The sequence below is a fragment of the Triturus cristatus genome, chromosome 11 (genome assembly GCF_964204655.1).
Source record: "Triturus cristatus chromosome 11, aTriCri1.1, whole genome shotgun sequence".
NCBI classification, from domain to species: Eukaryota; Metazoa; Chordata; class Amphibia; order Caudata; family Salamandridae; genus Triturus; species Triturus cristatus.
The window spans coordinates 1,063,653,829-1,063,676,428 of NC_140594.1; the positions used below are offsets into that span (position 1 = coordinate 1,063,653,829).

Genomic DNA, 22,600 nt, shown 5'->3' on the forward strand with positions numbered 1-22,600 from the left:
TATTATTTTAGCCTAAGTCGTAGGCCTGAATCTACAGCATGTTTGAATGTTCTCGTTTCTGAAACTAATGCTTAGGTGAGTCTTGTAGAATGTTCTTTTTTCAATATTTGCATTGCAGGTGTGTCGTGTCCACTCAGCCACAATAACGACAGACACAGAGGGTTCTTGTTAGGACACTTTATTACCGTCCTTACACCAGCATGCTTCTGCCCTCCACTGCCGACCTGTCCCTCTTCTCCGCCTCTTCCTGTCTCCCCAGTCCTCCCCTTTCTCCACCCACACTGCTCCGCCCACGCAACCACTAGACCCCTCATCTCTACATCTCCCCCTTTGTTAGCAAAGAAATGAGTCACCAAGAGTTACATCTCTTCAATCAGCCGCTTGGGCTGACGGATCGTTTGCCGTGGTCGGAGTGTACGGCCTTCAGGCACTGTGGTGGTTTCGGTTCCGGGTATCTGTCCCGGGTGGCTGTCACTACCGCTCTGTGCTGCAAGTTGCCGAGTTCTTGAAGGTGTAGTTCGCGACTCGAGTGTCTCTTGTAGACCTGGGCTGCACTTCTGAAAGTGGGACACATTTCGGGTTACGCGCCTGTTATCTGACTCCGCTGTCAGCATGGTGCCTTTCTGACGAGTGACCGTCAGAGGTTCCGCTCTGAACCTGCTGTCTGTCTTCTTGGATTGCTCCTGCTTAACGACCACGCAGTCACCCTCGTGGAACGAGAGGGAACGAGCCCGTCTTCTGCCATCCGCGTACACCTTCATGCTTTCTTTGCGAGCTTTGTCGGTGGCTTCCACTTCCCGATGAACACGGCTGGGAGAAATGGGTCGCAGCGCTCCCTCCCAGGTGGGTATCCGGGTCCTGACCGGGCGTCCCAGCATGAGTGTGGCCGGGCATTTGCCTGTGGTGGCATGCGGTGTCGTCCGATATGCTCGGAGTACATCATTGAGAGCTGCCTGTGGGTCTCTCTTGTCCAGAGCAGCCTGTTGGAATGTCTTTTTGAGAGTGGCCATGAATCTTTCCGCTGTGTCGTTGGCCTGCGGCCATAGTGGTGTTATCCGACGGTGTCGCACATTCATGAGTGTCAGGAAGTCACTGAATTCCCGGCCATTGAAAGGAGGCCCATTGTCTGTTTTCACCTCCGTGGGTATGCCCCAAGCTGCAAAGACTTCATCCAGGATGGTGAGCGTGGCAGCTGCGTTGGTGGATGGGACGAACCGGGCGATGGGAAACCGCGAGTATTCATCTATTATGACTAACACGTACTTGCCCGACGGCATGGGGCCGTAGAAATCCATGGCCAGTTCTTGCCATACTCCTGGTGGCAGGGGCGTCATCTGAAGTGGAGCTGGCGGATCTCCTTGCCTTACCACTTGACACTGCAGACAGTCTTTCAGAGTGTGCTCTACCATTTTGTCTAGGAAGGGGAACCAGACACGTTCACGAAGTGCTCTTTTCGTCGTGACTACTCCTCGATGGCTTTCGTGTGCCAGGTTGATGACTCCCTGTCTCAGTTGCTGGGGTATTACAATTCGGTTGTCTCGCAACAGTAGGCCATCGGGTGTAACAGATAGTTCTTCGCACACATTCCGGAATGCTTGCCACTCCTGACGCTTTGTGGTGTCACCCCTCTCGTCCTCCGACTCTTCGTGCCGCCACCTGTTCGTTTGGACCCTTCGGATCACCTGTTGCAGCATGGTGTCTTGCTGGGTGGCGTCCAGAATAGCCTCTAGGGGGACCGCTGGTGGCCGCGCTTGGTCCACCACAAAATGGATATACTCGTCTGCCATGGACGGTGTGTGACGCTGCGAGTCTTCCGGGTGGCGCGACATGTAGTCGGCCGGGTTGGCAGCCTTCCCTGGCTTGTGCACGATTGTGAACGTGTATTCCTGCAGACGGAGTCCCCACCTCTCGATGCGGGGTGGCATTTTGGACCGGGGGTTGCCATAGATGGTGACGAGCGCCTGGTGGTCTGTTACCATGGTGAAATGCTTCCCGTAAATGAACACGTGGAAGTGCTCACACGCCCACACCACCGCGAGGCTCTCCTTTTCCGGTTGGGAGTAGGCTTTCTCCGTGTCGGAAAGGCTCCGGCTGGCGTGCGCCACAATGTGTCGGTGGTCCGTGTCCTTGTCATATTGAGCCAGGATGGCTCCCAGCCCAACGGGGCTTGCGTCCACTGTTATTTCGGTCTTGCGATCCGGGCTGAAATATGCCAGGCTTTCCACCGTGCCCACGGCTCTCTTTATGTCCTGGAATGCTTGCTCGCATTCGGGGGTCCACTCAAAAGCCTGTCCCTGTTTGGTGAGAGTGCGCAGAGGGTGACTGATTGTGGCATAGTCCTTAATATATCTTGAACAGTAGCTCGCCATGCCGAGGAAGGACCGCACATCACTGACGTCAAGTGGACTCTTGGTGCTGTTCAGAGTACTCACTTTGTCAGGGTCTGGTTGCATTCCGGCTCCTGAAAAGATGTGGCCAAAGAATTTCAGTTGCGACTGATGAAACTCGCATTTCTCCCTGTTGAGCGTGAGGTTGGCTTCTAGGAGAGCATGGCAAACCCTGTCTAGGGCCGTGTCGTGGGCTTGGAGTGTTGCCTCGTAGACTAGAATGTCGTCGCTGTAGTTCAGCGTATTTGGGATGTGATGTATTGTTTGTCGGATGGCTTCTTGAAATATTTCTGCGGCTGATGAAATGCCGAAGTTTAGTCTCTTGTACCTGAACAACCCTAGGTGTGTTGCGAATGTCGTGATGTAGCGGGAGCTCTCGTGTAGTTCCAACTGATGGTAGCCTTTGTTTAGGTCCAATTTAGAAAACACCCTCGCCCCATTGAGGGCGGCGATCATGTCACTTAAGTGAGGTCCTGGATGACGCTCTCTCTCAATGGCGGTGTTGGGCATTCTCATGTCCACACAGAGTCGCACTTTCCCTGGTGTTCCTTTCTTCGGTACCATCACGACTGGAGATACCCACGGTGTGGCGCCCTCTGTCCGTTCGATGATGTCGGCGTCCAGCAGGTCTTGCAGCTCATCCTCCACCGCTTGCTGGAGGTGGAACGGTACCTTCCGCGGGTGTTGGGCAACCGGGCGGATCTGGTCATTTATGTGGAGGCGGATCTGGCCTCTGTTCATTTTGCCGAGTCCGGAAAACAGCTTTGGGAACTTGTGAACGATGTCATTGTCACTGTTGACGCGATACAGGATCTCCACCAACTTCAACCGTTCAGCAGTTGGTAGACTGAGGAGACAGTCTGCCTCCGGTCCCTCGATGACGTGAATCACGGCCGGAATAGATGTTGTTTGATGCCTCAGTGTCGTGGAAAACTTCCCAAGGCAAGGGAGCGGCTTCCTGGACATCCAGGTGTAGACACGCACGTGTGCGGGATTGAGCCGAGGCCGAGGGTTCATCTTCTTATATTCTGTCACTGGGATGTAGTTGAGGGATGCCCCACTGTCCATCACAAACTTTGTGGGATGCGTGCCAACGCTGATGTCCAGCCGAGGGTATTTTTTAAGCTGGTCTGGATCGGCGATCATGTTGGCATATTCAACGGAATACTCATGTTCACTTGAAGGTGAATCGGAGTCTCTTGATGGTGATCTTCTGGACCACCTTGAGGACCGTGACTCCCTGCTGGACTGGGAGGACTTGGAGGAAGACTTCCGGCGGTCCCGTACCGCTCGCGCGTGATGGCGGCGCGTCTCGCCTCTTGGTGACCTCGCGGAGGCTTTTTCTTTCTCCCGGCGGTAGTCCCCGCACATGGTCTCAAAATGATTGTTGCGACCACACTTGTGGCATTTCTGTCCCAGGGCCGGGAACGCCCCGATGTGTGGGAAGTCGTACCCACAACGGTAACATCTTCTCAATGGCGCCTTCTTCCCATAATCCTGACGCCTGCTTCTCTTCCCCGAGTCAGGCCGTCGATGGCCAGGGTGACGGTGATGTCTCGATGGCGGCCGAGCTTGTCGTTCCCGTTCTCTCGACCCCCGGCGAGGGCGGTCGGTGCGCACTTGACAGACTACCTCCTTGCGATCCACGCGTCCTGCCTCCATGGTCTTGGCTTGCTCTTCAGTCTGATCATGGAGCCTTGTGATCTCTTCTATTTCATCCAGCGTGTGACTTTTTTTTAGCAGTTTTCTGCGTAGTGTCTCCGACTGGCAGCCGTCGATTACCCGCAGGCGTATGGCGTCGTCCGTCGAGAACTTGTCGAACTCACAGTGGCGCGCCAGTCGCCGCAGCCTTGTGATGTATGAGCCCATGACCTCATCCTTTTCTTGTCGCGCTCTTTGGAACACGTATCGTTCATAATCTACGTTCTTCTTGTGCACGAACTTTCGATCCAGGGCTGCACGCACACTCGCATACGTTCCCGCGTCTGCGGCGGGGAGTTCCTTTATCATCTTGCTGACGTCCTTGCCCACGAGGTTCCGAAGTGCGATCAGTTGATCCTCGTCCCCCATCACCTTTGAGCCCTTAATGTAGTCCTCAAAGTCTTCAATCCACTCTTCCCAGCGAGGGCCCATGCTGCTCCCAACCACGAGCGCTAAGGGTTCTGGGGGGCGCAGGTGCGATAGCCCCATGATGATCGGCTTCGCATCCTGGCGCGCTGGAGAACGGGCTGGGGATCCATGGTTCGACATCGTGGTGCACGTGTGATGCGTGCAGCTTCAGCGCAGTGCAGGCCCAGGGAATCCTACGTGGAATCTTGTGCGCTTTCTTCAATTAGTTTCCCTCTTCTTTTTTTTTTTTTTTTTGTATTTGCCTGTGCTTGTTGAAGTTTCAGCGTTGCCTGACTTCAAAATGGCCGCCCGGGCCTATTTGCATGGGGCGTCTGAGAGTCCGCCTGACTTCAAAATGGCCGCCGGCTGGAGAACGCGTGTAGACATCCCACGTGGTGCCGGGCTCTCGATTCATTCATTCCAGGACAGCGCGCTGCTTAGACGGCCCCTCTCATCGTCCGCTTTTACTCACGGCTTCACAGCAGGTAGGCGGGTGGGTGGAGTCCTCGAACTCGCTGCTCCGACCTGGCCTGGGAGACGCGCGTGTCAGCGTCGTCACTTCTCTTCCTGCTTGTCACGGTGTCAGTCTGTTCTCACCGCAGGGCGCTCACTCCTTCAGCTGCGGAGCTCTCAGGTCGCGGGTGACGGCGCTTTCGCTGGTTCCTTGCTACCAGACCCTCGCCAGCTTTATCAGCGTGCTGGTGTTCCGGGAGAGCATCCAGCTCTATCCCACCCTCGTCGCCAGCTGTCGTGTCCACTCAGCCACAATAACGACAGACACAGAGGGTTCTTGTTAGGACACTTTATTACCGTCCTTACACCAGCATGCTTCTGCCCTCCACTGCCGACCTGTCCCTCTTCTCCGCCTCTTCCTGTCTCCCCGTCCTCCCCTTTCTCCACCCACACTGCTCCGCCCACGCAACCACTAGACCCCTCATCTCTACAAGGTGGACAAACGCTCTGTTAGTGAAGAGTAGGGGTATTGTTTCAGTAGATAGTTGAGGAATAAATGAGGAATAACTGAATTACTGTTAGATCGGCCTGGTGAAAATAAGGTGAAAGGAGGTGCGTTCACGCGGGCGAAAAAGAGACCAAGCCTGCACTGCTGCACATGGGCGTACATGGAGGAGGCCGTGAAAGGAATCGACGTCATGGAAAATGTTCTGGCTGAAGCCTACTGTAGAGTGTGTGTGAGAAAATGATTTGCTGAAAACAATTTTAAATATATGATGCATTGAAAAGAGGGACAGATGCCCGTTTACATCTTGCCTTCCTGACAGAAATCACGTGAGTGCTAGCTTGTTACTTTCCTGTTTGTAGCTTTATGCTGCTTGACCCATCCGACGTTGGAGTGACATCTTAGGATGGCTCCACGTACTGCACCTTTTTTCCTCTTAAGAACCCTTTCTTTAAATGCTAAATTAGGGATGTTACCTTTAAAATTAGAGCTCGAGTACGGATAGATAGAAATAAATGCTTTTCTCGAACAAAGAGCCAATGCAAGGGAGTCTTATTTTTTGCTTTTTAATTACTTGCGTACTGATCATAGAACTTGTCTTATTCTTATTGCACCAATTGACTCTCTTCTGAAGATTTAGATTTTTTTATTTTCCTTCTATTTTTAAACTCTTATGCTGAGATTCGTATATGTCCAACTAATTTTGAATTTGTAATAAATTTGTCTAATCTTCATTTGGTTGTCGACCTGAGTTATTGAGTAGCCATAATTGAGTTACACCGTTTGTTGAATTGCCTTACAAAACTTTGCTCCCCTTTGCACTTTTTGCACTTTCATGGTGCTAAAAAGAGCCATTGAAGGATCAACATCGGGAGATTACTGAACAAATGGGCCCAGGCCCTTTCAGCTTCAATACTGACCCACCCTCAAGATAACCCTACAAACTAGCTGTAGTGGGGTGACGAGTGGTGAGGATCCATTCAATACAGCACTAAGGTTTTCCTTACCCCTACTCAATAATATAAGAAAACATATGTACAGCGCCCAGATACCCCTAGGAATGACAGTGCTGCTCTTTCCAAATATTGATTGATTGATTGATTGATACGTGCCACCAGCCGCCCATGTGGACCTCTCTGATGGCTTTTTACATCCTTCCCTTCAAACCCATTCATAAACAACCTGGTGTCGTACCCCACTCCCCACTTACCTCAGAAACATTTGCTATATATTTATGTATTACTGACCTTCTTCACCTTTCTGGCCTTTATTCCACGTCACTCCAGGGGTGCGCTGCTCTGCTCTTTCTGTAGAGGAGACAGCAGGAATGTTTCCCTGGCAGCCGCTTTCAGCCAGAGCTATCACCAATCATAGCAGATATTGCCTTACTGCTGAGAGTCTGTACAAACCAGCAGAATGCGAGCTTGTGGGTAGCGATGCAACACCAGGATCCTCCATTCCACTGCTTCGCTGGTATATGCATTCGATCTTTCACTGTCCTCATGTCTTATCAGTGAATACTGGAGAACAGAAATCAGTTCACAATAGTATATTTCATTGGAAGCCTTTTACAACACATAGAACTACAGATGGATAGCTGTCAGTAACAGAGATATGTTTCAGCTAGTGATTCTGGGTGAGGTTCATAGTGTCACCTTTAGAGTTGGTCCCTGTAACCCCCAGCTTCATTTAGTGATAGCAAGAGGCCAAGAGAAGCTCATAAGATGACCTATGTCCACTCTACAGTCGATGGAAACTATTAATCCAAATTGTAAGCTAGCCAAATTTCAGAATCAAATATCTTCATACTGGGTCTAGTTCTATGTCAGTATAATGGGTAACATGCATATGATCCTGGTATGTCATTCAGCATTATGGATGAGTAGCTGTCAATAGCAGGGTTGTTTCGTACTGGTGGTTCCAAAGTGACATCTGATAGACAATGATGGCATGCTGAGTTGGAAAATAACATTTTATTGAAAGCTATGCATGGTACTTCTTTATGTTTTGTGTGTAGCTCCAGTGGCGGCTTGCAATACATAAATATGAGGGGAGGGGCAGTGTGATGTGCCCAACTCACCACAAATGAGTTTTTCCGGTGATGGTGGTGTCCACAAGCAGGAAAGGGAAGGACTTCCCTTCCTACCCAGTGGAACGCACATTCTGACCAATCCTGGAACTGCTCTCAGTATGAGAGCAGCTCAGTTCTCAGCATGAGAGCAGCTCCAGGATTGGTGGGAACAGGCTAACCCAGTGCTCATTTTGAGGCTGGGGGCTTGTGCCAGCAACCCCCCAGCTGTTTCACAGCCCGGTGATTGCTGGGTCGACAGTGCGCATGTTGAGCTGGCTGTAGGTAGCTAGCCAGCCAACTCAACATGCGCACTGAAAGGGGCAGCAGTAATCCTGCAAAAGCAGGATTCAGCCCTGCCTCAGGCTCGCACTGTATACAGCACAAACTGGTGGCAAAATAAAATGGCATTATTATGCAATTTTATTTGTTAGTGTTTGTGTGCTGCGTTCACAGCAGGTGAGGGAGCGTTCCTCCACCATTTAGGAGAAGCCGCCCCTGTGTAGCTCTCAAATTCTCTCCCCTTCCTCAGATAACCCAATAGATCAGCTGCAAAGGGGTAGAGAAGTTATGGGAGGGTCACACATAACATGACCTCATCTCTCCCATGTCCCTTCCCCTAGCAGTAGAACAAAACTAGCAAATACTTAAGGGGTTGCCTCCCACTCCTGCTTAAATATTTACTAAAAAAAAAACTATCATCATGCCACCCTCAGTAGACACCCTTATTGGTACCCTCTCCTCCTTCACTCATGTACAAAAGTAACTGGCATTCTGTCAACATCTCCCATCATGGTACTACAGTGATATCACTACTGTTTCAAAAAGCAAATACTTGGTGATCCAACCACTCCTCCCATATCACCCTCTGAAAGTCTCCCACAAAGAAATCTATTCATGGTGTCCTGCCAACCTCCCGCTATCAACCTCATTATCACCCCCCTGTACTCCATTCCTGTATTTAAAATAGAAAACAAAAAAACTGACCTTTTGCTGCCCTCCCACGGCAACTTTGGTACCTCCCACCGCCATCCAATATATGAAGACATTGTGGGATTCTGCTAACCCCCCACCTCTACTCCTCCTCACTCTGCAGTATACCTCCCGCTTACCACCTGAAACCAGCTGTGCTCTCTCACCAGAGAGCCAGCACCTTCCTGGCAGCATTGGCGATAGAGCAGCTGTCACTGATGTCTGAAATCCCTAGCCAATGGTGGGTTGATCCAGGTCTTTGTCTGACAGGGTGGCAGGGGTTGACATTCCCACGTGTATGCGAAGACTAGGGAAAGAATAAGGAGGTGATGGTTCGCAAACAGCCATTCCACCACTACCCTCAGGTCTCTGAAGGCCTGTGGAAGTTGACAGACCATCATGTTCTGAAGAGCAGAAATCAGAACTTAGAAAAACAAAAAACAATTTTTCACTGCTGACATCAGAGGGAAGAAAGCTTGATTTTGAAAACCATGTTCATGAAAATGACTGCCTGTGGAAGATATACATAATATGCCTTCCACATATCAGGAACAGAAGTCCTAGATGACTTCCAAGGGTCCATGAGTTTGTGTTTTCCTACAAGAACATATTAAACCCGTAGGAGCTGGAGACCAATTTAAGCCTGGGGACTTTGCTAATGATTATGCAGGATAGGGAGTCTGTTTCTGACTATCTATCATGGAACAACCCATGTTTGTCACAGTCCCAGCCGATATCCTGGCCAGTGCATGGTTTTCCCTCCAGAGGTTCAGCCATGTTTCCTGGTGGCTGAAATCTATCCTTTAGGCTTTTCTACTTGAAGTCACAGGGAAGGCAAGGCAGGCTGTGGGAGCCGAGGTGATGGTAAACCCATGCCTAAAGGGCACCTTCACAGCTCATATCAGATTGATTGTATCTGTTGGTAATCACTTATTAATTTATTGTTGCTGCCAACTGGTCACACGAAAGAACTACATGTTTTTGTTTTTGCATAATTATCTAAAACAAAGCACTTCCATTTACCCTACATGTCTCCCAACGCACTCTTCATTCACAATCACTAACTTTCTAGATCATGGGGCACATGCATCAAGCAAAATACCGGTCCCAAACGGGCCGATTCACAGAATCGGCCCCTTTGCGACCGGAATTTTGCCATTTGGGATGCATCAAGCCCAAAGCAATCGCAAAATAGGGAATCGCAATTTTTGTGATTACCTATTTTGCAAATGCATTTAGGGAATCACAATTTGCGATTCCCTAAATGCAATGCAGAAAGAATGAAAAAATTGCAACCCTGCATTAATGAATCACAATTTACCACACCAGCTTCAAGTTCGTGGTAAATTGCAAATCCTTAGAAAAATGCACTTTTTTGAATTTTTCTAAGTGCCATGTGGCGCACACACATGCTCTGTTTTGGGGGTGCATCATGGTGGCCTTTTGGCCCCCTATCACCCTTGAAATTGCATTCGCAGTTTGCGAGTACCTATTTGGTACTCGCAAATTGCGAATGCCTTCCCATTAATTCCTATGGGCCTCTTAATAGCGAATCGCAAATTGGAATATGTAGGAATCGCAATTTCTTTTGCGAAACCTACATGCATAAGTAATTGAGAGTCCCTAATAGCGATTCCTTAATAATCGCTATTAAGGATTCGCAATTCCCTACTTTGATGCATGTGCCCCCATATTCCTTTACGTCCACACTGATAGAAACCCAATTAGTGTGCAATTTTTTTATCTGAATTAGAGAGACCACTTCAACTAAAAATTTGATGCGCCTTTAAATGAGGTATTAATTGAAGATGAATAGTACCTATACATTTTAAGTTACTGCAAAAAAAGTTTTAAAACACTTTGATTTTTTTTAAATTGGTCTGCTTGAGTTGGCTAAATGCAAGCTAAACTATTAAGTCAAGCATTCTTATGTTATTTTTTCACCTGCATTTATACTGTCTGATTTTCAAATGCAGAAAGATCTCAAACATTTTGACCTCTTTATAGGAATAATTGACTATACTCTACTTTCGGATATCGTTGAAATGCTTCAAAATGTGGGATTGTGATGAAGTTAATATGATGACTGAGTGGCCATTGTAACAGCATATAGAGCAGTCCTTGACTTTAATAGAAATGCTGAGCAAAGAGTGTATCAAAAGGACTTTCTGCTTTGAATGTAGATTCCCAGTTTAAGCACATTGCTTGTGTGGCTTAATTACAATTGCAATAATTGAGTTTGCCCCAGAGCTTTAAGCAATGGCTATTTCTAGATTTGTGATTGGAGTCTTGTCACACATTGCTTTTCTTAAGTCAGAGTAAAACTTAAAGATTCATGTTGAAGATTATTCTCAATAGCTGAAAATTGTGCTATGAATAGTTTCAAAGATTATTCATTCTGGCATGCTGTGTATGCTTCATTATCACAATAAAAGGATTTATTTGTAACGTTTAAGGCCTGGTTTGGCGTTTGGTGAATGCAGAACATCTTCCAAAAAGCAATGGACATACTGTTCACCCCATTAAAGTCCTGCATATGAGTTAGGCATAGATTCAGAGTGGCCATAATTATTGTTACTGGCCGGTGTTTCCATATGGGATTACCACCTATTACGAGTTAGGACCCTCTGAACGGGGACAATGTATGTGGACACAGAATTACCATGCAGTATTTCAGATGTAACACAAATATTTTATTAATCAATACACTCATATCTGACCTTGTTGTAAGCCTTCAGGTATACCTTCCTTCACTCATAGCACACTAACTAGTACCATAGCGGAAATCAGTTGCGGCTCCTCCACTAAGGCGGAGGAACATTGCTCTACTGCTCAGTGAGCAGTAGTTAAAGGAAAACTAAAATGATAATAACCAGCGTTATTATAAATTTAGTTTTCCGTTTCCTGGTACGGGGTGGGGCTGGACTGCCAGAGCAGGGGCCAGGAGGAGTGGTTGCTCCACTCTAAAGTGCACACTTTGCATGTTCTGCACCAAGACTGCATTACAGCCTGGGTGCAGAATATTCCCAGGCCCCCATTCCTCGTCTGAGCGCCGAACCACGGCGCTCAGAGCAATCACAACGTTGCATTGCAGCGTTGTGATTGGGTAGGGGAGTCAGGAGCCTGGGTGCTTCCTGCTTCCGAGGTTCGAGAGGCGAACGCGAGCAGAGCGAGTGGCAGCGGCCGGGACGGGTGGCTGGCCTTAAGGTGAGTGTTTCTTTCTAAATTATTTATTTTCATTTACACCCCCATGGCCCCACAACGCCACCTCCGGTCAATAGCCGCCACCACTGGCGGAAACACACATATATCTGTACTTTGGTAAATCAACTTCTCTGTGATTGCAAACTCAATCCTGTGGAAGCATCCTCTAATATCATCATCCAATCCTCTTTATAATTGTCCATATCAATCACTCGCCAACACTTTAATGATTCATCTTCTGTCTAAAAAACAACACAGCTTTTCTGACTAGACCACAAACTGAGGGTGCAGCGAGAATTTGAAGAGCAGGGATTGGCAGGTATCCCACCCTTATTTTTATACGACATCTGCAATGGTACCTCAGAACAGAACTTACTGTGTGACAAACGCAATGAGTGTTGTTGCTAGTTATGGGAATATAATCCGTGAACAGCTTTTTCATAGTACATTGCTTCCGCCGTTAGACTAGCACATCAATTTTCTAGATTCACTCCCTAGGAGTAGGTTGGACACTAAGTCATGCGACACCCGAGAGGAATTTGTTTATGTCATTCTGGGTCAAATGACTAAATGTAGAAGTTAAGAGTAAAAAAGTGGTATATATAAAAGTCTGAAACCCCTTCTGTAATACAAAAGTGCCCCAGGGTGCAAAGCATTTACAACCGGCCATTGTGCACTCAGGACATCATGTAATATGGTCCCTGGTCCATAAAAGTGAGCTAAAATATACCCCAGAATATGTGAATGACCTAATCACCCAAAATATCTTCCAGTGGTGGTTCATTTCCAGCCAAAGAAAACATAGGAGAGGATGTGGCCTAACGGCTGGAGTGGTTGACCTCAAGCTAAGGAACTGGGTTCGAGTCTCTGCAGGGGTGCTCAATGTCCTGTGATTCTGAGCAAATCACTTAATCTCCCCGTGCCGAACCAAATGTAATGTTTCTGTCTGTAACACAACTGGTGCTCATGTAAAGTGATTTGACACCTTTGGGTCAAGTTTGCGCTATATAAAACTCCCCCCCCCCGCCCCCAAAGAAAATTGTTCATATTTGCACCACTGCCTCTTGATTTTGACTATTTTGTATCCATGTGTAAAAGTTCATTACATAACTAACACAACCAGGCCTGTCTTAACTCTACCTCTTGTCCGGATGTTCACGGTTATGTTTGTACTAGGAATAATGGAGCCATGCGCATTAGTACCCATTGCGTTATGGCTTTCCAAATCAGCCCCACAATTTTCTCCATGTAAACTATGCCATTACGAAACCCTAGTTAGATAGGTGCTGTGCTCTAAAGTTAAGCATTCACGTTACGTAAAAGCTTACCCTTTTCAGGATCATCCCTGTTCTTTATGAAAAATATCTAATATTCAAAACCTAATTGTGTGGCAAGCAGTAAACAACAGAATTTTTGCTACATTTAAGGTCTGACATAAGTAAAACCTTTCGTTTAAAAACAAAAATGTCATATACACATAGTGTGAGCTTTGGGTCAGCTACAGGATTCTTTGTTCCATTTAAAAGGTACATTCTGTCATCAGCAGTGTATTTTTTATGCTATAAATGCATTGAATTTTCTACAGAAACAGCTTCCATTGGAGTGTAGATTTTATATTGTTTATTCAGCTCTCAAGGGGGCGCTGACCGTATCGTATCTGCCCAGATTTCCTGTCTGCATGGTTTCCATGTCTCTCACACCCCCTCTCTCCCACTGGTCTAAGGGTTCTCTTTCCATCCCAGGTCTCTCCCAAATCGCAGGGTTGGCCTCCCCAGCCCTCTCTGTTTCAGTTCAGCTTCCTTTCTGTCACTCCCCCACTAATAGGCCCACCCCCATATCCTCTATCTTTTCCACTGCTCCTGTCATCCTCCAAGAAGCTTCACTGGCCTCTCCCTGAGTGTAAGACAAAACACAGGGCTACCATCACAAACCAAAGAGGAGCCTGGTGTATGCACAATATCTTGGATAATGGCTCCTGGTGTATGATTTATGAATACAAGTCTACTTAATTCAATATATGGGCCCCAGTGGTGGGTCCTAAGAAGTACTTGAAATGAGTTCAATATATGATTAAGAGACAATGAAAATTATACCACTGGTATCAAAGTTGTATATTCATTTTCCATATGCTAAATCCATTTAGAAATATAGTGCAGACAGTGCAGTGCACAGTGAAAATTGGGTGGAAAACAAAGTGTAAATGCAGAAGTGCCGTATGCCTACAAGATAGTAGCAAAATGTTTTTTAAGGGTGGTCTCAGAAAATGGTTGACGTTTCGACCCTTGGCAGAAGAACTCCACAGACTTCTTCAGATCAAAAGCTGTCTGCCTGGAGCAACGAAAGGTGGAGTTATCTCCTTGACACGATGCCTCAAAACAACTCCAGTTGGTCACATTAAGGGCTTAAATAAAATCATTGTGATGAATATATATCCACAATGGGGTACACTTGAGGTGGTCTCTGGAGTTTAAATGCAGTTAAAATAAATTCCAAAAGACAGTCCAGCAATTCAGGATGGTAAAGTTCACAGAGATAAGGAGTAGTGCAAATGGATCAGTGGATCCGCTGTGCGCAGGTAATGGCAGGAGCTGTTAGGTAAAAGTTGCGTGGAATGAATCAGTGTGTGCACTACAACAAACACCTTCTAAACAAACTATAGGTGATATGAAGTACCTGTAACAGGTAATACTCATGAATAATTACAGCGCCTTCACCGTTTTGTTCCGGGAATATATCAGAGCTGAACTGAGAGCGTAATAATGAGTATCACCATTGATACCCAACATTCACATATATGTTGAGCCCATGTAGAGCAAAAAAAATAATATTTTCCTAGTAAACGTGAATATATAGATTTATATGTTCAAGCCACACCATCTCTTTGATCTGCTCTCCCCAAAACAAAGCAGTTTTTTACACTCTACCGCTCTACATCAAAAAAACTAAAGACACGGGGTTTGCTCTCTTCATGAAATTCTCTAGCATCCTGAGTTTTAGTGGATGCCTCTGGTACATGTATTCATTTCCTAAGATACTGCAGCTTGCCACAGCAGGGATTTGTGTTGAGCTCAATGGACCTCTAGCAATGGCCTAAGATAATGCATCCCACAACAGACTTGGGGTACGTCGACTAACGACTGAATGTACTGCATCCTGGTATAACAAGCACTTGTGTTCGATTCAAGAGGGACCTCTAATAATGTCTTGCATTACTGCACCTTTGTGAAACATTCCTCAAGCACTTGTGCCTGACCTAAAAGGGCATTTAGAAATTAGAAATGCAGGGGCGGCTGCTCCAATTTTGGGGTTGTAGGGCAACACGGTGGGAGGGGAGATGAGGGAGGGGAAAATATATATTTTTTTAAACTTACCTGCTCCTTCGGCCGCCGCCTCGGTTCGCCTCTTCTGATGCTGGTCACGCTGCACAGATTCCCAGGGGGCAATCACAGCGCTGCTCTCATGCTGGTAACACCAGCATGAGAGTAGGACTGTGATTGGCCTGAGCAGGCCAACCTGACACTTGCTCAGGCCAAGGGAAATCTGGGGCTTTTCTCCAACCTGGCTGTACAACACAGCTGGGTTGGAAAAATATGAGTGTGCATGTCTGGCCGGTCTAAGACAGACATCCAAACAGACATACGCACTTACAAGTGCCCAAACACTCCTTCCTGACTGTGACGCTTGGCAGGATGGCCCCGCCCACGCCCTAACTTCAGCTGGGAGTAAAGAAAAATAAAATGATAATAAAGTGGTTTTATTATAATTTTATTTTTTCAGTGGGGAGATGTTCCTCCACCATTACGGAGGAGCCGCCCCTGTAGTAACGGCAGACAGTACTGCACCACTGTAAAGACTTGTACCTCACTTTAGGGAGCCATCTCATAACGGCTTGCTTTTTACTGCACGTTTACGAAAAATGTTTCAAGCACTTGCGTTTAGCTCAAAAGGGACATTGAATACTAGTAGGGCTACTACACCTTTGTGTAAGAATCTTTAAGAACGGGTGTTGACTAAATCGTCTCATCTAGTAAGGACTTGCTTAAACAACGACCCAATAGTTCTGACGTAAACCTGAAAATGCAAGCCAGAACTTTTAGAGTTGCTAGTGCCTGTTTTTAAGTATGAGGTGCAATGAGGCTTTTATGTCAAGTGCAGCCGCGGCCGCTGCAGGTAAGAGTGGTGGGGTCAGGTGAGAAGGGATTTCGAGAGACGACCATGAGGGGAAATTAAATAAATAATTAATTTTCCCTCGTGGGCGTCTTTCGAAATCTCCCCTCACCTGGCCCCACTGCCCCACCGCTCTTACCTGCAGTGGCCGCGGCTGGCCAAGTGTTCTCTAATCCATAAAACAGGCAATTAATTCCTTAGGACTGCTACCTGTCGAAAAGGCATGATGAACTATCCCACCTAAACAGAAACGTATTAAAATGCCTGCTTTATTAGAAAAACAATCAGCCATAAATATAACTTCAGTTTCTATATCCTAGTGAAATGACAAAATTGTTGCAGAATTGTTTTATTATGCCTGCATTAGTTCTTGCTACTTAAATAGTGCTATAGAAACATAATTTGTCTTTTTTAACATTAGTGTGACCTCAGAGGCGTAGATCTTCACGATGGGTGACTCCTGGGAATTGAACAGTCCAGTTATTGCAGCAGGTTTATCTGGATCAGGCCCGCGTGATAGGAAAGGCATGTACATATGAAACCAGGGGCAATTATCAAACTGGCATCTGATTTGTAAGAGGAGTGGGAACTCTACAGACCTTTCCTTCCACATGTTATGACATTGCTGGTTGATAATAGTACCTCTGAGTCCCAGGCATCCATACCAAGCCCTGGAAAGATCTCTCTTTGCAGAATTAAAAAAAAAAAAAACAATAAGAAATTACTGTTATCTGGGATACAAATATTGGAAAAGGCATCGCATGTTGCATTGTCATATTTTTGACCTCTCCTTTTATTTTTAACATCTAATAATATTTTACCAGCATGTTATTTTTGTTTTACAAGTACATTAGGAACTGTCTAGAAAACTTAAAATGAGATCTAATGTAAACATAGAAATACAACATTCGGTTTTGTTCAAGGATTTTGAGTTATAAAAAATCACTTTCTACAAACATGTGAATTGCACCTTCATGCATAGGTGGCTTGTGGAAACGAGAGCTATTTATAGCCGGCTGAGAGTGTAAACTATTAAATTTAGAAATGCAGTAAATCTGCTCTAAATTCCTGGAATGCTGTGTTACATGCGTCAGGCTTTTTAACAAGCATCAAAGTGTTTAGTTGCTCAATTGGAATTTCAGTCTTATCTGAAAATTACCTTTAAAGACACTGCCTGTGTTTCATCCTTTAAAATTTCAATTTCGTGTTATCTGTCTTTCTGAAGTAATGCTGTATCCAGCAAGATTACTTATTATAAAATGAATTATGTAGTCTCTGAGTTGGTTCGGTTCGAAAAACTTTATTCTGCAATAAAACAGCCATAAAAGTACATAAAAACATCCACATAAAACATTATAAAATTCGATTCAGTTAATCTGCATAATACATACATTATAAAATACCATAGATCCATAAATATATAAAACCGATTACAGCTAATACATCACGCTTTTCCTCAAATTCGTAGATTTCAAAATAAATCGAGCCACTTTAAAACATACTTGGTGATCGCTCAGTGCGAGTTAAAACTCAAAGGTATCTTTATGAGTTCTGAAATTCTGCGCATTAAGCATTGGTTTAAGATAATATCGCCTACACTGGGAATATGGGTTGCAGAACGACATAAAGTTTACTAACACCATCACAAAGACATTGCTTTTGTTTCATATTTTAAAATTTTAATTTTGTGTTATCTGTCTTTCTGAAGTCATGCTGTACTCAGCAAGATTACGTACTATGCAATGAATCCTGTAGGCTTTCAGTCAAACCTCTATTGAGATGTTTCTGCTCATTCTGCTCTTCATCATGTGTGAAAGATGACACCCATTTGAATAGTTCTGCAGTATTTCAGATCTCTTACACTCATAAACCATTGAATGGTATCAGGGTGATTGTATGAATGTTTTTAGTAGGGGTAGTCTAATTAAAAAGGTCATGGTGTTTTTGAGTACGGATGAGCTGGGGCAAAAATAAGGGCATATGGCGCATTTCTAAGACACATAGACCAATGACTTTTATCAAAACATTGTTGGATTTCAAGGAAAAATTTAAAGTGAGCTTTAAGGGGTTTACTTTAAGGATTGGTTTTAGTAATATTGCTGCAAATTGTGCATTTATAAGGACTGTAGGACAGTTAGTTAGATCAAAGCTTTATAGGATTTAAAGACTTTTAGTGATGGGACAGAGAGGGAATTAGTAATCAAGAGAGGGACAAGGCGCTGTTTGAGAGGTCCAGCACCCATGCTCCTAGGAACAATCTAACAAAAAAGAGGGGTACAGTTCCCTTGGGGAGGGGGGGGGGGAAGACTGGGGGAGGAAAAGGGCACTCATGGATGGATCTGAAGAAATGTTCAGGAGGACCCGGGGGTGCAAAGGGGGGTCCCGGTGATCAGATCTGAATCCCCTCACACACCCAAGAGGGTGTCATGCTTGATCATAAGGCACTCCTCGTCGAGCCGATGCTGCAATGCTTGATGGGCCCCTCAACAGGGGCTCTTTAGCAGCAATCTTTTGATCTAGCCATATGGTGCATGCAAGTGAGAGGGTATTGGTGTAGGGTGGTGCTCAAATGATTAGAAGAGTTTAAGGGAGAGAAAGGAAGACTTTAATACGATGGCCCCCTTGACAAGGTCAAAACAGGGGGGCTATCTGTTGCAATAATGTACTGAGATAGCTTAAAGTTCAACAGGTTTCATGCCTAGATGTCAGGAGGGTCAGTGGCATTTCTTCAGGACCTTGTAACTACACCTACCCTACTACGCATTGGAACCGAAAGATACTTACAGGTAACCAATCCAGTTCACCTGCACCTGCTGCGGTGCAGGAAGGAGGATCCAACCCTTCAGTAGAGATAGAGAGATACCCCCTAGGTAAGGCAGAGGGATGCGCCTTGCTGCGGGAATTCAAATGAACCATGCTGTGTGTTCGCCGAGACCTAGCCTCCTTTGCTGACCAGTAGTGCACCTACCTTGCCTAGGGGATATCTCTCTCTCTCTCTACTGAAGGTGAGCTGGTCCTGGCGCCGGGCATGAAACATGTTGACCTTTTAGCCATCTCACTAAATTATTGCATTCACCATACAGCTAGATCAGAAGATCTCGGCTAAAGAGCCCCCACTGAGGGGTCCGTCGAACATTACAGTGCTGGTTTGACAAGGAGCGTCCTATCATTAAGCATCACACCCTCCTGGGTGTGTGAGGGCAATCAGATCTGATCACTGGGATTCACCCCCCCCCCCCCCCCCCGGGTCCTCCTGATAATTTCTTCCGATCTATCTATGAGCGGTCTTTTCCTGCCCTGGTTTTCTTCCCCCTGCCACCCAAGGGAACCACTCCCCTCTTTTTTGTTACCAAAAAGGAATTGCCATTGAATGTTGCTGTTGAGTATCTCAGAACCTTTGAGCTGGGCTCTGAAGACCTAGCAGTATTTTTAATATGTTCTAGCAGAAGAGGCAGTGTGTGCAGTTGTAGCATGTAGCATTGCAAATTAAATATAAAAATGCAGGACTGCATTTTTCATGATCTTTTCTTAGTGGGGAGACGGGATGCTCCCCATGCACTCCCCCGAACCATTTTTGCTACTCAACTGAATCATGCTCTTGTTCATAAGTGTATCTCAGGCACTGTTCCATGTCACATGAATGAATGTATATTTTGAACATATTTAAACATAATAGATACAGCAGTTTGAGCTGCATACAAAACATCAAAATAGACTCAATATTTAAGGAAAGAGTTTTCAGAAAAATAGAGCAATAAATAAGTAAAATACATTTAAAGATGTAAGGAAAAATTTTGACAAACAGGCAGTTTAGTGGTCTGCAAAGTAGTGGTCAACTACGTAGTACGGGATTGCTGACAGAATATCGGAAACAAAAATATCGCATTGATAGAAAGCAAAATATCGAGGACCAAAATATCAAGAAGGTGTAAATAGGTAAGTATAGATTTACTATTCTTAACTCCACATCTACGTATCTTGAACATATGTATATCACAAAGACCAAACTAAACGAACCTCGAAAGGTCACGTGCACTCCCAGAATGTAAAGGCCTCAAATAGGGTTTTTTAAACAGCAAAACTCAATGCTTTTCAACACCAAAGTGTCTTGATCATATCGTCAAGGTACAGGGCTGGACTGGGAACCAAAACCGGCCCTGGCAAAGTGCTCGGCTGGCCCCCAAAGGGGTTGGGGTGTGGCCGAGCTGTTTACCAGGGTCGGTTTCGGACGATTTTGTTACAGGGACCAATTTTGCAGCTATGCTGCAAAAACGTCCCTGTGACATAAACGGCCCCCAGGGGCCCAAAACAGGTCCCCACCCTGCGGCCCACCGGGGAAATGCCTGGTGCCCACTACGACCAGTCCGACCCAGTCAAGGTACATATATGTTGAGTTAAATATAGTAAAACCTATAGAAACTTACCTTCACTATATTATTGTTTTAGATATTCTTGACACAATATTTTTGTTTCTGATATTCTGTCTGAACACCGTAGTAGGTATATAGAAATCATGTAGTGACCGGCTACTTTATGCAGGTCATCTGGAGGTTGGCAATGGAATTGGTTGCAGTACAGTGATACACATTGTTTGAAGTAGTTTGTGGTTCTCTGTGTTCATAATGTGCTCCTGTAAGTGGGCATCAATGACACATACTTCTATTGATTTGTCTCTTCCACCTGCAGCTGCTTGTTATTACTGAGGAGATTCCTGTTCAGTGAGCCCCTTTAGCAAACAATAGCCAAACACTCCCATTTTCTACCCATTGCCCACTTCCTTTCTCCCAGTCTATGGTGCTAATGTTGGGCACTCCAATTCTGCACCCTCAATGGAACTCTGTATGTCTCTTACCTGTCCTTGGCGCAGTGAATCCCTGATTGTGCTTTTTAGACAGTTGGATATACATACCTTGAGTGTCTTAATCAAGTCTTGCTGGCACGTCCCTTTTTTCTCCTAGTTCAAAGCTAATTTGTGCGTCCCGAGGACATGTGGTACGGAGTAAAATTGAACCCAGAGAAGACAGCTCCTTGTGACCCCCTGCTCTCGGAAACCACCCACCCCGACGGACAACGCCCGGAACCTCGGCATCATTCTAGACTCCTCCCTCACCATGACCCGCCAGATCAACGCCATGGTCTCGACCTGCTTCAACTCCCTCCGCATCCTCCGCAAGACCTTCAAGTGGATCCCCCATGAATGCAGAAAGACCGAAACCCACACACTTGTAACTAGCAGACTGGACTACGGTAACGTCCTCTATGCCGGAATCAACAAAACCCTGCTACACAAGCTCCAAACCATCCAGAACACCGCAGCCTGACTCATCCTCGGAACCCCACGACACAAGCACATGACCCCGCACCTACGAGACCTCCACTGGCTCCCCATTGAGAAGGGAGTAACCTTCAAGCTACTCGCCCACACCTACAAATCCATCCACAACATCGGACCCAAATACCTCAACGAAAGAATCTCCTTCCACGTACCCAATAGGGACCTCCACTTCCCTGACCTCGCCCTGGCAGAGACGCCACGCATCTGCAGAATCAGAGCAGGTGGAAGAGCCTTCTCCTACCTCGCAGCAAAGACCTGGAATGAGCTCCCAGTCAACATCAGATGCTCCCCTCTCTTCACACCTTCAGGAAGTACCTCTAGACCTGGCTATTCGACTGATCCGGAGCTGCACTCCCCTCCCCCCAGCGCCATGAGACCCTCTCGGGTGAGTAGCGCGCTTTATAAACCCCTGATTGATTGATTGATTGAGTAGTACATGAAGGGCATTGCCCCTCCCCAGTAATTCTAATGATATTTCAAGATCAAAAAAAAATAGAGTCACCTGCCTTAAGGAAAACCATCCTTAGAAATAAGTCAGGGCTTCTTTCTGAACACGACAAGCTGGTTTGAGCACTGCCACGCAGGGTCTGTGTGAGACATTCCCAGGCGCGTAACACTAATCCCTCAGGAAACCCATCTCCATCAGCAGCTTACTCAAAAAACACTCAGGGGGTTGAGGCACTCACTTTTTGTCTGGCCTTCTCGGTGGACCTCAAAAATAGTCATTGCAGACTCCCTCAAGTTCTCCTCAGTTGTCTAAAACAAATGGATTCATTCTATAATGTTTATCATATTCTTTTATTTACTTTGAACTTGAGCATATTCAGAGCAGATTGTTATATAACAGGATCTACGGGGACATGGTTTACTATATAGTTGATAAGGCTAAGTATCAAACACTGGAAGGGGAAGAGTACACATGAATAAAATCCAAATTATACAACATTGGTAAGTGCAATTAAGCCATGCAAAGAGGATGCCCCAATTTTGACACTACTAAAAAACTGATGCCTTTATTCTTGTTGATACAAACTAGTATTATAGTTTTTGTCTAATCAGAGTTTGCTTCAAATTCATTTAATTATTATATATTTTGTAGTTTATTCAGGTGTAGGAACAGAATAATCCATAGAAATCAATACACATATTACAAAATAAAACAGGTAACCTCTGACGACAGAATATGATTGAATCTCATCCATCATAGCCTGCAATATATACGAATATAATATAAAACCCATCACAAGAATGCCTAATGCAAAATGCTGAATGTTGAGCTAACTTTCACATAGTGTAGTGCTGAAGATGTTTCCTTGAATTCAAAGGCAAATAATAGAGATTGATTAATTATTCAATTGTGTAACTCAATTTTTAACACAAATATTATATTCAGTTTCCCT

The 22,600-nt window shown here is 45.7% G+C and overlaps 1 protein-coding gene across 2 annotated transcripts in view; it reads left to right on the forward strand.

Moving 5' to 3' along the window:
• Nucleotides 1-22,600, forward strand: part of PEX5L (peroxisomal biogenesis factor 5 like) — a 690,633-nt gene that overhangs the window by 255,146 nt on the left and 412,887 nt on the right. The window lies entirely within an intron of this gene.